General features: G+C 39.3%; 1 protein-coding gene across 3 annotated transcripts in view; it reads left to right on the forward strand.

The window, feature by feature from the left end:
- LOC118274884 (toll-like receptor 6) overlaps positions 1-15,421 on the forward strand; it is a 66,456-nt gene that overhangs the window by 21,804 nt on the left and 29,231 nt on the right. Inside the window, exon 2 of one of the 3 annotated variants that reach the window (XM_035592656.2) lies at positions 5,990-6,024. The exons of 1 other annotated variant lie outside the window; for it this stretch is intronic. The gene's annotated coding sequence lies outside the window, so the exon portion shown is untranslated. Of the gene's footprint in view, positions 1-5,989; positions 6,025-6,061; positions 6,087-15,421 lie in introns of those variants that run through there. One more of the 3 variants, XM_035592662.2, reaches the window with a different exon arrangement.

The following is a 15,421-nucleotide window of genomic DNA, read 5'->3' on the forward strand; positions in this document are numbered from 1 at the left end:
TTTAAGTAAGTACATGTTAACCAAATGTTTCACAATTGCTAGCTTAATGGTTATGGCCAAGAAATGTTTTTTTTTTTATTAATACTTTTGACAGTGTCAGCCGTAAGATGATACTCCCTGTCCTGGACGAGATCCTTCCTGTCATCTGCCATATCCTTAACTATTCCTTATCCAGTTGCGTTTTTCCTTCTGCATGGAAGGAGGCGCAAATCACACCACTACCAAAAAAACCAAATCCTGAATCCTTTTCCGACTATCGTCCAATTTCTATTTTACCTTTCCTTTCCAAAGTCCTTGAACGCCTCATCTATAACCAGTTTAGTGCTTTCCTCACCAAACACCGTCTCCTTAATCCCTACCAATCCGGGTTTCGTCCGGGACATAGTACCACTACGGCTCTAGTCCACATCACCGACGACATACGATCCGGTATTGAAAATGGTAATTTAACTCTGCTCACCTTGCTAGATTTTAGCAACGCCTTCAATACCGTCGATTTCGAGATACTGCTTGGAATACTGAGTTCTCTCAACATATCTCCAACTGTGATTGATTTCTTTCGTAGTTACCTGTGTGGCCGCCGGCAGCGTGTTGCCGTCGAGGGTTCATACTCTTCCTGGTCTGATACGGCTGCTGGCGTACCACAGGGGGGCGTTCTTTCTCCTTTACTCTTCGCAATTTTTATAAATTCTATCTCCAATGATCTTCTCTCTTCCTACTACCTGTATGCCGACGATCTGCAAATTTACTCACAAGCACCTCCTGATGAATTTTCCGAAGCAGTCAAGATGGTTAACACTGACTTGGCTCGTATATCGGAATGGAGTACGGCCTACGGCCTAAAGGTGAATCCCACGAAGACCCAGGTCATTGTTGTCGGTAGCCCTCGTTTACGCTGCAAGATTGCGTGGACACAGATGCCACCCATAGTTTTTGACGGTACTACAATACCATACAGTGATACTGTAAAAGACTTGGGTATTGTTTTGGACCGAGACTTTTCCTGGGGACCTCAACTAGGACAAGTCAGTCGAAGAATGTTTGCATCTGCGAAGTCTTTGTGCAGACTTCGTAACTTTCTTCCAACTGCTACTAAAATTGCGCTAGCTCAATCACTTCTCCTTCCCATTCTCGATTATGCCGACGTCAGCTATCCGGATCTTACCGAAGCGCAGTTAGATAAACTTGAGCGACTCCAAAACTTTAGTATAAGGTTTATATTTGGATTACGCAAATATGACCACGTTTCCGAATATCGTGCAAAACTCAAGTGGCTGCCGATCCGCCTTCGCCGGAATACTCATATCTTATCTCTTCTACATTACCTCAAGGAACGTTTCAGGTTCTGTCATGACACACATTCTAGACCAGTACGGTCATCGGAGAGACTCAAGCTTGAGATGCCTCAACATGAAAGCAGAGCCTTTGACCAATCTTTTACGGTTCGAGCCGTGCGGCTGTGGAATGCGCTACCGCTTTTGGTGAGGCAGGCACAGTCGCTCGCTACTTTCAAGGTGCTCGTGAAGGATCACTATCTTTCAAAGCTGTAACACAGCGTCATTGTTTCCTTGCAGTCGTTTTCTTTCTGCTATCACATTTTCTTGTCATTTGTAACATAACTATTATTTCTTGTGTATATATGTATGTATGTATGAATGTATGTATGTATGTATGTATGTAGGTATGTATGTATGTATATGTATGTATTTGTGTATGTATGTAATTGTATATTCATTTATATGTAAGTATACTTAGAACCACCTCCACTAACATTCACCATCTCCGTCCACCCAAAGGTTGCCTGGAAGAGATCGCTGTAAGCGATAAGGCCGCCTTTGTACCCTACCATCCACTTAGCGCTACTTATATTTATTTGTCTGAATTGTAAGAGGTGTACAATAAAGTTTATTATTATTATGTATGTTCTTTACATAATCACGGGACCACAGGGTCCCGGACCTTTGGAAGGCGTACGAGGGGCCGAAGCCAACTCGCAGAGGCCCGTTGAACAATTTTAATCTAAATGTAATGGGACATCAGCCGGCGATTATCCCTGTATGCACTATGGAAGTACACCAAAGGACAATCCCCGGTTGATGCAGGACTATTGTGAGATATGGTAAAAGGAAATGATAGGGATATGAGTGTGGGTGGCTGTGGAATAGTTAACCGGTTAACTATAGGGACTATGGCCCCTGCCCCTGACCAATATTGAAAAATACGGATAAACAGGCAGGGGGTGACTCGCAAACTCAATAGTGGGCCCCCGGAAACGGCCGCTAGCATGTAGCGACAAGGGAAGCAACATCCGTTGAGCTGCTTGAGGAAGGGGAGGCATCCCACGGCTATCAGAGCAATCCCGGAAGTACGGTCAAGACCCCTACCAGCATCTTACTGGGATACGTCCTTCCCCCAAGTGGAGCTGAAGGCAACTCCACTCTTGCGAATCTCCACTCAAACCAGCCGATTAAGGCAAGAGTGAGGTAGGAGAGGCCACTCCGGATAGTCACGAGTACTAACCGGAGTTAAAAAGTAGGGCCTCTCCCGGGAGTCAGGTCCGTGGGGTCGCCACTGCCCAACAGCTCGCCACAAGCTGCCTTGCGGACTGATCTACAAAGTGTGTAGTGATACTGAATAGTTGGAAATTAAAAGAGAATTTTCTTTTACATTGAAAATTAAGCTGTAAATCTTTCAAAACAATGACATAGATTGATAGAACTAGGAAAATACCATAGAAATAGAAAGTAAACAACAACAACAAAGAAAGTCTCGAAAACCAATGTCTTACATGATTACACAATAAATCTAATAGATTCTGATGACGCTATTAAACCGAACAACTATCTACGCATCTAATCAATGAAGTACACGAAATATTCATGTAAGACATATGAGAATAATAAAACAAAACCATTATCGTATACGAACCAACAATCTTGTTAAGTAAGCCGAATTTGGTGTACGTATAATGATATCGACAAGTATCTTTATCTCCCGCTCCCATCACGAATAGACTCGCGATAATAGTAATACAAGAAAAAAGTTTTAACTTATCGTAGCAGTCACTAACACTAATCTTACATCTCACAAAATGTCCGGATAGTGACGTTTCGAAATCGTCTCGAGACGAATTATTAGCCGTTAATGCACCGTCGTAACATTTTACTGGTTTACAACCACTTAGTACCAAAGCTCAAATTACCTTAACCTTATCCTATTATACAGCTATTTTGTTATCTAAAAATATTCCTCGCTACTTTATCATTTCTCTTTTTTCTGTATAAATTTTTATGCCTAATAAGTTTTACGGCTGTTTTATTAAAAACTCATTAATAGATTACATTGTCCCGAGACTGCGTTACGCGATATTAAAATTGAAGATAATTCTCCGAATATTTGAGTGCCAGGTCAAAAGAGCTTTGACATTAAGATTATCTTTATTAAGAGTAAATTGACGAACGTGTAATAAAATTATAGTAATACAAATGGTCAAAGATTAGAGAGAGACGAAACATAAAATTATATAGTTTTTTTTATGTCATTGATTTAATTTTAGAAACATTCACATTTCCATTTCTATAACGAGAAAAATTAGAAAGACTGGAGAATGACAATATTTTTGTTTGCCGACAACACAATAACTTCCACACATGACTATCGAAGCGAAGCAATGACTAAGAGCAATAATTTGTTACCGATAGTAACATACCGACAAAATGACCGAGATTACCGTTACCAGATTCAGTTGATGACCAGATAGAAATCTATTAATAACATTCGGACAGTGCCGACGGACAGATCTATAAATGATGAGTTTCATTTCAGATAAGATCATATCCGATATCTCGGATGATTGATGGAACACCGCTTGATATTACTTAGGAATTCTATTAAATGTATGCTCGAGTATTGTTTTCTAGCCCATTATACACGCATTAGCATAGTTCGTTACTTAACTTGATACAATCTATAATACATTGTATATTACTCCGTACGGCGTACGATAACTTTCTAAGTCGTGTTGACTATGTATTCTAATTAAATTTCAATTAGAAAAGGTATTTGGCATCAGTACAAACGGAAAACGGTTACATAGTTGTTGTGTCGTAACTCGCTAAATACTTTAACTACAAATCTAGTTTTCATTTATATAGGCACTACTTATTCAAGAAAGAAGAATTTGGGATTATAGACCTTATTACATAATTTATTACGACTAAAAAAGAATGACATTGTTTTACTCCGGATGATCAAAAAAGAAAAGTAAACAATACTCATTCTAATCATGTAAGAGATCCATTTGATTGTGTCGAGTCACCGCCTCATGTACTGAGCTTTATTGTTAACATGCTTCAAAGAAAAACAAATGAATTTAAATCACTAGGCAACGTTGAGACGAGAGGAAACGCGGAGGCGTTGTTACGAACAAACTTCGAGACATTGAGTGTATTTTGTGTTACTATCTCTTTTATTCATTACCATTAGCTTGTGTAAGAAAGAGATGGAAGGAAGAAAACAAGAAAATTCATGAAAGCTTGATGTAGCTGGCAATTTTTGCTAATTTCCCAGCGTTGGAACAGTTCGGCAAAATGAATACCGGTTTTATTACGCTCCATTTTTCTTTGTATAATCTATCCTGTACTACAAATTGGCTTAAGTGGAATATAAAGTCCTACTAACTAGATTCAATTGCCACGAAACCGATATGAACATGGCACGTGCTAAAATGATAAGTTTACAGTTCATACAAAGTAACTGGCTTGATCTAAATACATTTGTAGATAAACGGAATGAAAATATAGATAGATCCAAAGTATATGACGAAACTAATAACGTTGTCGGTTTTAATCGAAATGGTCGTATTATAACACCGTTGAGTTAGGCACGGCTGTCCTTTAACAATCAGGATAATAACTATCATTTGGTTGATAGCTATTAATTAATTAAAGGCACCATACCGAATTTGAAGCCTTCCGCTAACGACACTAATGACTTAAATGTTCCACACGCGTTGGATCTTGTAGCCCATTGATTTAATAGGAATAAAATGTTTTCGAATGAAAAAGGGAGGAGTGTATGGAATACTTTAGCGGGACCACACACCGGCGGAGCTCGCTGCTCTAATGATATGCACATTTATTTTAAAGTTAATGTAATACACTTTATACATGAGTGTTGATTCTATACACGCTGTTGATTTAATTGATACGAATGAAGAGCTTTCTTACATTATCAGTACATAATGTTGTTGAAAGAAACTCGTTCTCAACGTTGTCTGGCCTATTGTTACTTTACTATATTTATGGGAAACAGATCTATGAACATTTTCTGTGGAAATTTAATTTATTATCTTCGTTTTATTCTTTGGTTCGTTGATTTTTTCGCTATGTAGATGGAATAACAAATTTGTCTGTTGATGCTGAATATTTTATTCATGTTTCTTTTAGTAATTCTGCTATTGTTATTCATTCGGATAGATTTCGAATCGAATAAGTTAAAGTGCTTGTGTTATTATGAGTCAAAATGTGGGTTGTTTAAACAGCTCTTGTTATTTTAGATCTTGATAACAGACAGTGCTAATTGAGAATGCCTCGTTGGGCTAGTCGCAATCACGACTTCTGAGTACTGAGAAATTGCAGGGCTCGTGCAAAATATTAAGTGCATTGTGGAATGTGTTCACTGTCTAATAATAGTAATAGTGCAACTGTACTGGGCTTACAGATAACTGTACTGTGCCTCTACTTTTTCTATATTATGTAAGTAAATAAAGAAGTTTATAAAAAAAACCTCTCGAATTAGCATTAAACCACTTGTTTGTATGAGCTATTGTACCCACACGTGTATTTGGCACTTACTGTTTAGAGTTAAAAATTTCATTTGAATCTGGCAGTTTGCCCGCGATAAGAATCTTGTTCAACCTGTTTATACACTCAACTTTATTATGTCTATTTAACATAAGTGTACTTACTTTGTATTATTTTGTTTATAGGTACTCGTCAACTGATTTGTGCAGTTTTCCTAGTAGTGAGTATACTAAGAAGGTTGAGATTGTCATTCTTTGAATTGACAGCTTTTTGTGAAAGTCAGTAAGTTCTTTTATGTTATTCTTTTCTGTTGGTTACATAGAAATTAATGCTAAGGTTATTGTGATAGTGTCTTCTGTAGACGTTTGACATGTTTTATGAGAAGTATATTTTTACTATGAGTTTGTAACATCTTTAGAGATGAATTAAAATGAAAGTTTTTATTAAAATAATAAGGTGAATACCTAATCAAAGGTAAAGAGGCTCAGTAGTCATAACAGAAGAAACAATGTGACAACTGTGACTCAAGAATATTGTTTTATTTCAACAATAAAAGTAGAATCCATTTAGAAGATTGCACTGTATAAGTTTAGTGAAACAGTAATTTATTTGTACCCAAGAGAAATGTAGCAACTCATTACAACTGAAGCGAGGGACGGGCGTAGTTTACAAAATGAAAAAAAAAAACACAAAGTTCAAAAACTATTACGAACGAGTTGTAACAAACGAAAAAAAAAAAATATCATGAAAAGTCACGTTTCTGTACAAAAGAGATTTATGATAAATAAATGTCCACAGGATTCATTCCGATATCATTTTGAACACTGCAAATGATATTTGAATTGATATTACTGCGTGTGCTTGTAAATTTATGCGATGTAAATCTTTATGTTAATAAAGTAAATGTTAGTCGCTTCGTCGGTTTATCCCTTGTACATTGATCTCGACGAGTGTACAAGCTAAACAATGATAATTTTAAAGGGCCCACGTGTGTTCCACGCATCGCGACGTATGCGCCTACCACACGTGCATGCTTGACCGCAGTTTTACTTGCGCATGCCAGCTTGTACACTGAACACTGTGCGTGTAGTTGGTAAAACGGTAGCATGCGCAAACTCCAATGCTTGGCTTGATGGTTTTTAAACTTGCTTGAAATTCTGGCATGCGCAAGCTATACTTGTACAAACTTGTCTGCGCGTGTGGTTGGTAGTTCAGTGTTCAAGCCGCTCTCAGTTTAGTCGAGTGGAGTAACTGTACGCGCAGTCGTTAAAAATGAATAATAATAATAATTAATTCCGCCAATCGCTTGGCTCATCTCTTAAATCCTTGAGTAGATGTATATGTGAATGAATTTTTCTATTCAACAGCCATTTTTTTGTCTACTTTGATCGTTTACACTTTGACTTTTGTATTTTCTTTTTTTTCACAAGCAAACACTTGAAAAATAATAGCAGAAGAAATAGTTCTTCATTGGGAAACATTGTTTCCACGCCGACGATGTCGACAAGAATGTGGCTTGCGCGTACTTAACTGTGCCGTGTGGTAGACACATCCGTGTTCAGTCTTTTCATGCGACAAGCATGTGCAATCAAAACTGTGGTCAGGCATGCACGTGTGGTAGGCGCAGTAGCGTGTTGGGCGGCACGGACCACTATCCCTCCACTAATCTGCATATTGGCCTTCCAAACATTACATGCACACGTTTAAATTACATACATTCAAACATAAATCTTCTGTTCATTGGAAGAAAGCTCTTTTATGTATGTTTCTCGAAATTCACACAATACCAATGTTGATTCTGTTACTTATATCAAGAGACTGAAGTGATGAATTCGTAAGTTTAATGGCCTTGTATAGATCTGTTATTATACTGACATGAAAAGAGATATATAAATATTATCACATGACAGCTATTTTTGTGCTCAAAATGTGGAAAAAACTGACAAGTCAATTCCATTAATTTATATCTCTACAATGTTTGCAAATAAAGGCTCGCCAGCCTCCGTTTCGCATCACATCGTATCTTCCCAGAAGGATAATAAAACGGACAATATTTCTCGTTATATCGCATGATGGATGGTTTAAGCAGCCAGGTAGACGTGATGATTATTAAACTTTTTTTTCACCAAAAAAATTCAACCCAAACATAAACACTTCTATTATGCGGAGTACAATGGCGGACCAAAACTGGCGCGCCGAATTCCGATCGGTTACGCTAGTTTAACACAGTTAATCGTTATTTTTTACTTTATGCCTGTACTCGTTATTAACAATTTCATCTCATTAATAAGCACTGGACCGAAAGAGAATACATTTAAGAGCGGCGTACTCGTATTACACTCGATGGTAACGCGCGCATTAATAATGTTTAATGTTTTATTCAGATCATATGCCGCTATTGCATCAGTACGAGTACATACAATATAAAACTTTTAATTGATATGATGCTCTTCATTATAAAAGTGATTAACCTCGCCCGCTTTTATCTATCTAATGCTTCTTTCCCAATTTCTGTTATTGCTATCATTAAAACGAATAGCCATTTTCACGGTAGAATGCCCAATTTGTCTGATTTATATTTAAAGCATTTGGCTATTAACAAATGTTTGCCGAAATAATAATACCACCCTGTGTTCAGCAACCGCATAACCACTCAAATCCAATTCACAGCACCGCTTCCTTTATAGCGTATAACAATGGATAACGCTAATTTATTTCGACATCGAGTATCGTTGGGCACAGACCCAATATACAAAAATTAAGTAATTCATTCGGGTTGAAAGGGTACGATGTTTGTATCTGACGTAGAAAAAAGCGGTACTTACTATACAGGCAGGAGTCGGAATGGGCGCGCTTGGCTGACTCCCCACGGGCGGGCATCGCTCACTCTGCCGTCCGACGCATTCTTATTCTGATGTTTAGATAAACATTAATACGTCCCTAAGGCTTTCCCCGTTCTATAATAATATGTATCTAAAATGGCGGTTGGCAAGTTAAATTATTTCCGGAAAACGAGTTATGCACCCAACGTTCTAACCCGAACGATGTGAAAGAATGTTAAATTAATTATGCGTATGTTTTGTTAAGATACACATCAAATTAGTGCGCATAATTATGTATGTGTAATGCACTGTTTATGTAATTTAACGGTGATAAGGTAATTTATACTCATGGACAGTCATCAATTGTGTGGTGTCATCAAAATTCTAGTGGCGTTTAGAAATGAAAGAGTCGTAATGAGAGTTCCCAGGTATAAGTCGGTCGGGAGTCGGTCGGACGGATGAGTGTTGAGCAAGCAGGCGCGCGGAGTAACAACAGTTAATGAAGATATGCAAGTACACTCGACCATGTAAACAAGCTGCCCCGGAGGCGCTTTTTCTGTTTGCTCTCGCGGGATTAGTAATTTAAAAGTCAATGCGGACACTCGAAAGGGTCAATCGCATCGCTCGGCCACTGTATTGAAAACAGATACCCTTTTCTGTATTCCGGTGGTGGCCCATGAAAGTTATAAGGGCTGAGTTGTTGAACTATGTAATTGACTTGGTTCTGCGGTCGCAGGCTTTGTTCTCCGGAGGGCGGATAATCGAAAACGCCTCTGGTTAGCCCCGAATGATGGGAGAGAAACAATGCGAAGTTGATATGTGGATTCGCCAGACGGTCCCTTGTTTGATTTGCAAAGAGCTATTTGCTCGTCGAAGACTGCGGCTGGAGCAGGAAATTGGACCTCGCCGCCCGGTTTCGACTACGCTAACACTTGTCCAATTACTTCCTTTTCAACAGTTTAACAGTTAAATACGAGCACTCGTTTTAATAAAGAGCAGTGCCCGCTTCATCGCAAACATGTGTGACAGAACAATTTCCGTGAGACACGAATAGCCGTCGGAAAAACTAATACGTTACACGAAAATAAAAGACAAACGCAGAGATGCGACGCCGGTTATAAAATAGACAAAAGCATTTAGCTAAAGCACGAATACTGATCTATTTAGGTCTGCGCGCCATCATTTTTATTTTCTCGCACAAAACATGTCGGCTGTCACTCCGCATTAGACCGCCGAGCGCCACACGTAACATTCGATGGTGTTTTATTTTGGGTAAATGTGGACGTTCCAATGATTGACTTATCCGGGGGTAACTTGAGAGGCTCTCGCGACGTGCGGCCGGACCGACCGACACGCGGCCCGCGTGCGCCACCAGCGCCGGCTCCACAGATGTAACTCTATACCAGCTCTCCGACGACACACACAACTCAAACACTGACAGGTATCCTAAAGTGAAAGGTCGTTTAAATATCTCTGATACATAATTCACAGATTTCATAATTCCCGGTGTACTAGGTGCAACATTTCTTTAAGAGATATGGTTCCCAAAGAAAATCTCTTGAGCCGTATCTTGAAGATCGTGTTTGCTTAATTTATTCAATGTATTTTAATAAAATATAATATTCCATAAGCTTGAATCAACTTAAGTTGACTTTAATAGTTGAAAGCAAGTAAACAGAATAAATCTCCGACATGGTCCGAGGCGGTCGTGTTGTGTCGCGTCGTCCACAGCGACTAACACTAATCTATCTTAGTTTAGAACGGACCGCTTCAGACAAATGCCTTTGTTTTACTAAGGGAAGGAAATATCGACGGTCTCATGTGATTTAAATGTCTTCTGTTTTAAGAGAAAGCTAATACGGATGTAGGTACCATCTGTGTGTTGTCTTTTTCAAATGGTCGGGAGTAGTAACTTGATCCGAGACTCCTCGCACAGGATGAGTGAGTGTGTAGCAAAATAAACTTATTGTATTGACTGAACAAAGAAGAGACTTCGAGGAATATGAATGTAATGACACGAATGCAGCGAGCACGGCTTAGCGCCAAATGTAAATGGAAATAAAAACGTGGAATTTCAACCGAGTTTGCTGGCTTAACGCATCACCATAATTCAATCGTGGCCCGTTCCTTTGCTACCAAAAAGAGCATCGAATTTATTACAAAGCTCTTTGGTTCGGGAACCCCTACCTATTATTTATGGCACTCGGTTGGTCTGTCACAAAAAACGGACGGGTGCTTCGAATATCTCAGCAGGCGACTACGAAACATAAGCTGCAATAACACGCACTTCCTACGGGCTGAAAGCGCGGTACCGGCACGGTTGCACATTTGTTGCCAGCATTTTATGTATTGTAAACCTTGTGACAACGTAATATAAAACATTTTTAAAGTCCATTAGGTGGTGTTCGTGCCTGGGTATGCTTAAATAAATGATAATCCGGATTTATTGAAAGTAGGCTGCAGTGTAGGAGATATGTTTCAATGCGAGCCATGTGGTGGCAAATGTGGGAACCCCGCCAAGATGTTGTCCTACTAACGACTTTGTTACTTCATTGTTGTGTTGTTATAAATGTGTTTGTTTCAGAAATAAAGTCTTTTCATTCGTTTGTTTAGTTTTTATTTAGTAGCGCATACTTTTTATGAACGCTATCGATAATGTATAGCGGTATTAGACATTTCTATGTACACAATAGGACACGTGTTTCCGCTTAGGATAAATTTAATTTGGAATGAATACTCCGATCAAGTGCACTTACGTTTTCTGTTAAATCCACGTGCAGTTTCATCTTCGTCTTTTTTGCTTTAAAATCTTTTTACAAACCTTTTAAGTAGAACCGGATACGAATTTAAAAAACATTACCATCGACGAGCGCCGTAGCGTTTGGGATGTCATTGAACCGCCGTCAGAATTAGGCAGAGATCCCTTCTTTACAGGCTGTTATAAGTCCTCTTTTGTCATTGAAGCACACTCGAACAGCAAAGCCATTTAGAACCGTCTCTAATTATACGAGATGTTCGTACGAAAGACGCGCGTAAACCAACCCCCGATGTTTATTGTAAAGACAGATTGAACAAACAGAAGGCGATGTCGTTCAACAACGATCACTTTTAATCCCCGAAATGAGACAAATATCACGAACCGGGTCAACGGCTATCTTCTCACGTTTGTTGACGACTTAAAGTGTGATAATATTTATTAAACGGTTCACTCGAAACGACCGACGACGATAAATAAACTACATAAGACCATTACGCGTCACGCAAGATTTACTATGTATGGTAACGACTGCGTTTTTTACCGATGCCGCATTATAATGTTAAAAATTTCGGTCGCGATGCTATCGTTTGTTATTTTACTAGTAATTAGTATTTATTACCGAGTGACTCCGTGTGTCAGATCTCGGGGCGATCTTCTAGTGTGAAGCGGTTTAATGTGAATTATGTGGTTACGGAACGGACGACTTAAGCAATTAAAGCCGTTCTTATGTGAATACGTTGACTTCTAGATGCGGCATGCGATAATCACAATATTTATGTTGTTTATAGGTGTTGGAGATTAGAATCATAATAGTCAGGAAATCTCAGATTTGTTACAATTTAAACACATCATTCTTGTTAAAGAATGGTAACGTCATTAGCCTAATAGTCTATTTCGCATCTTCCGAATATCTTCGCGTTGGTCCCGGCCCACACAAATAGTTTGCGTGTCAACGAATTTGTATAGGGAAAAAATCTGCTACCGTCTTGATTTTGCTAACCATCTGTTCCAGAATGCGATCCTTCGAAATTAATGCGATAGTTAACGCTTAAATAAACCGACGCGACGCGACGGCGAACCTGCGCGCATCGCGAGTCGCGACCCTTCGCTCCGAATAAATCATATGATAATTGAATCATATGCTGCGTGTCAAAAGTAATTAACAGTCGCTGCGATACGCATCTCGGGCCACATGTGCTTTTTTAATAACGTCGCCTCTCGGTTTCCTCTCGCACACGCGACTCACGCTCGAGATAACATCGACATAGAATTTCTTTAATACTCACATGAAAATTATTACTCTCCATTCATTGCGCTGAGATGACTTCATATTAAGGTCATTGTGAGAGTAAATTGATCTGTGAGCCGCCGCGTGGAGCGGGCGCGGTCGCAATTATACAAATCTAATTGAACCACGGCATTTTTCTGCTTATGTGATAGCGCGTCGTCTAATGGCTCCGATGATTAATAGTCATAAATATTGGTTTAACCTATGAACAATTAAAATAACGCGAATAATATAATTGATACGTGACACTGGGTTGTAACTGGAGGGCAATTAATTCAAATATACTCAGTGGGAAGTTTGTTGTTATAAATCACGAAAAGGAAAAAAAAGAAATTGGTACAATTAACATCGTATCCTATATTAAATTTAGCCAGCGGCAAAGATTGTCAATGATCGGCCTAGCGCAGCCCCAAACGACCGGTGCGATGGGCTATAAAAATGTTTCGCAGCCGTACACCAATTACCTTAATGTAACTACCATCAAAACAACCTTTTTAGCGAATCGCTCCACCGTTTTTTCTCACGGAACGTTTGCTCCTAATGAAATTAAGAGCAAATGTACGAAAGCGAACACACCGAATAGCGTTACTTTGAGCATTTTATGAAAATGAGAAAACTCTAAGGTATATTCGCGTATCGTTTTAGAAAAGCTGTTTTGTCGAGTAGCGCCGCCGCCGCCGCGGCTCTTGCTAAGCATGAAATATTAGAGGTGTCGGCCCCGCCCCGGCCTGTAATGAGACCCACAGGGATACCAAGCAATATCTTAATACCCACCTTCGCCCGGGGTGACAAATACACGGGGTTCGCGTGGAAAGTGTAAATAATTTATAACCGTTCCGTTTTACGATGTTTCCAACACCGCGATGACAGGACGAGGCCAGTGCAAAGATATTGCCTAAAATACATTGCCACTAAGTGGAATTATAGCTGACGACGCACTGAAACCTTACCGGTACGCGGGCTCTGTAATTCCGCTATCTCTTGTACAGGAGCACATCAAAGCTATTTTCGCATTAAGCGCGTAATAATGCCGCCTAAACAAACTTACGGCTGAGTCGACAACTGTGGATATGATTTATGAAATATCTTACTTGAAGCTTTATTAGATAGTCAACACTATCGAGAACATCAAAGGTGTATCGAGCGATGGAGCTCTCGGCTGACTTCAAAGAACAATAACGGAGGATATCGCGAGCCGACGCGGACGCGGTAAATAAACACGTTTACGAGTCGCCCGCATTCATTTATTTTGTCGTAGAAACAATCGCACTTCGTCCTCACTTAAGAACGTTCGACTGAAAGTTGAATATGAAAGGGCTCATAAAACGGTCGTAAACTCTATGAAGAGTGACGATCGTGCTTTTCGAGTGTTCGGGTGTAGGCACTTTGATTTGTGTGAAACAGCTGGCAGCGTTAATAACTTAATTCGTCAGAGTCTACGCGACGGGAAGAGGGTTTTAAAGACGACTACATGTGCAGGCGCCGAGGAAGTGTTATGTAGTGCGCGGGAGCAGAGACGACGCTGTGACGTCGACGGCTCGCTTTGAAAGTGCGGCTGTTGAACGATTTGTGTTTATCGACAACTACTTGAGTCGAGAGCATCTAAATGACTGCTAACCGCGATAAACATTAATCGGGCCGTCTGAAATGATGATTATCACGATGGGCGGTAACGAATCGAACCTCTTATTTTTAAAATTAACTGCGCGTGAGCAAACTATAAAGAATTGTAACTCTAGTACTGGCCATAAACTTTCTACTTCAATAAAAGTTTTCACACTGTAATGAAAATATACGTTTAGTTGATGCGCAGTCATCAAGAATACATTAATAAACTTATATAAATTCTTGTAGACGCGTCTCATTATGAAGACTATAAATTCCTGAGGTACTCGACAGGTGCTCGAGCGCCATTCCTATGAGAACTGTCATAATTATTTGTACACACTCATCGGTAGGGCGACGAGATGTGCTTCGGAACACTACTTGAAGTTCAGATAGTCTCCTCCTCATAATAATTCATGTCCCGTCGTGTCGCTTCGATGGAAGCCACTTCACTACTTGTTAAGAGTCACGGGGACTTACCTTTTACATTATTTTTATAAGACTCCCTATGGCTCGATGGTTTCACGAAGTTATTTTTGGTAATAGGTACGTGTACTATTCTTGTGTGGAAGCTGGACTACTGTTTACTGTCTACAAATTTAATATCATTGACGTTCCGACTAAACGATTTGTTAATAACAAGTTTTACATTATTTATCAATCAGTGACTCTAATATGACAAATATTTTATACCACCATTCTCCTGGATGAAGCGCTCACTTACATAAATTCACACATAAATCCAAAAATCCTATGGATCACTAAAAAAATAAATACACGAATCACGAAATCCGTTTTCCCTACCGTAAAATTGATCATTACGATCACAACATAAGCATATTATGATGATATGAGAATCGTTCCTCAATATTCCTCATTATTCAAGGAGGAAACATAACGATATGATTTTGCTATAATATAACGGAGAGCCTATCGTTATGTACATATTATAACGATCTTGTGTGTTCCTTTGCTGTGTATAATTGGCGACACGGTTACAGTTTTAGCTCTGAAATCGATAAGTCGTGTTTGATTGTACGCCAAGGGAATATCGAATGAGTACAATTTTGTACCCGCATATACACCGCAATATACTTAGTCTACATTGCATTAATTAATGGAATTCGCATTGTTTGTAATCCTC

Source organism: Spodoptera frugiperda, chromosome 15 (assembly GCF_023101765.2).
Source record: "Spodoptera frugiperda isolate SF20-4 chromosome 15, AGI-APGP_CSIRO_Sfru_2.0, whole genome shotgun sequence".
Classification (NCBI taxonomy): domain Eukaryota; kingdom Metazoa; phylum Arthropoda; class Insecta; order Lepidoptera; family Noctuidae; genus Spodoptera; species Spodoptera frugiperda.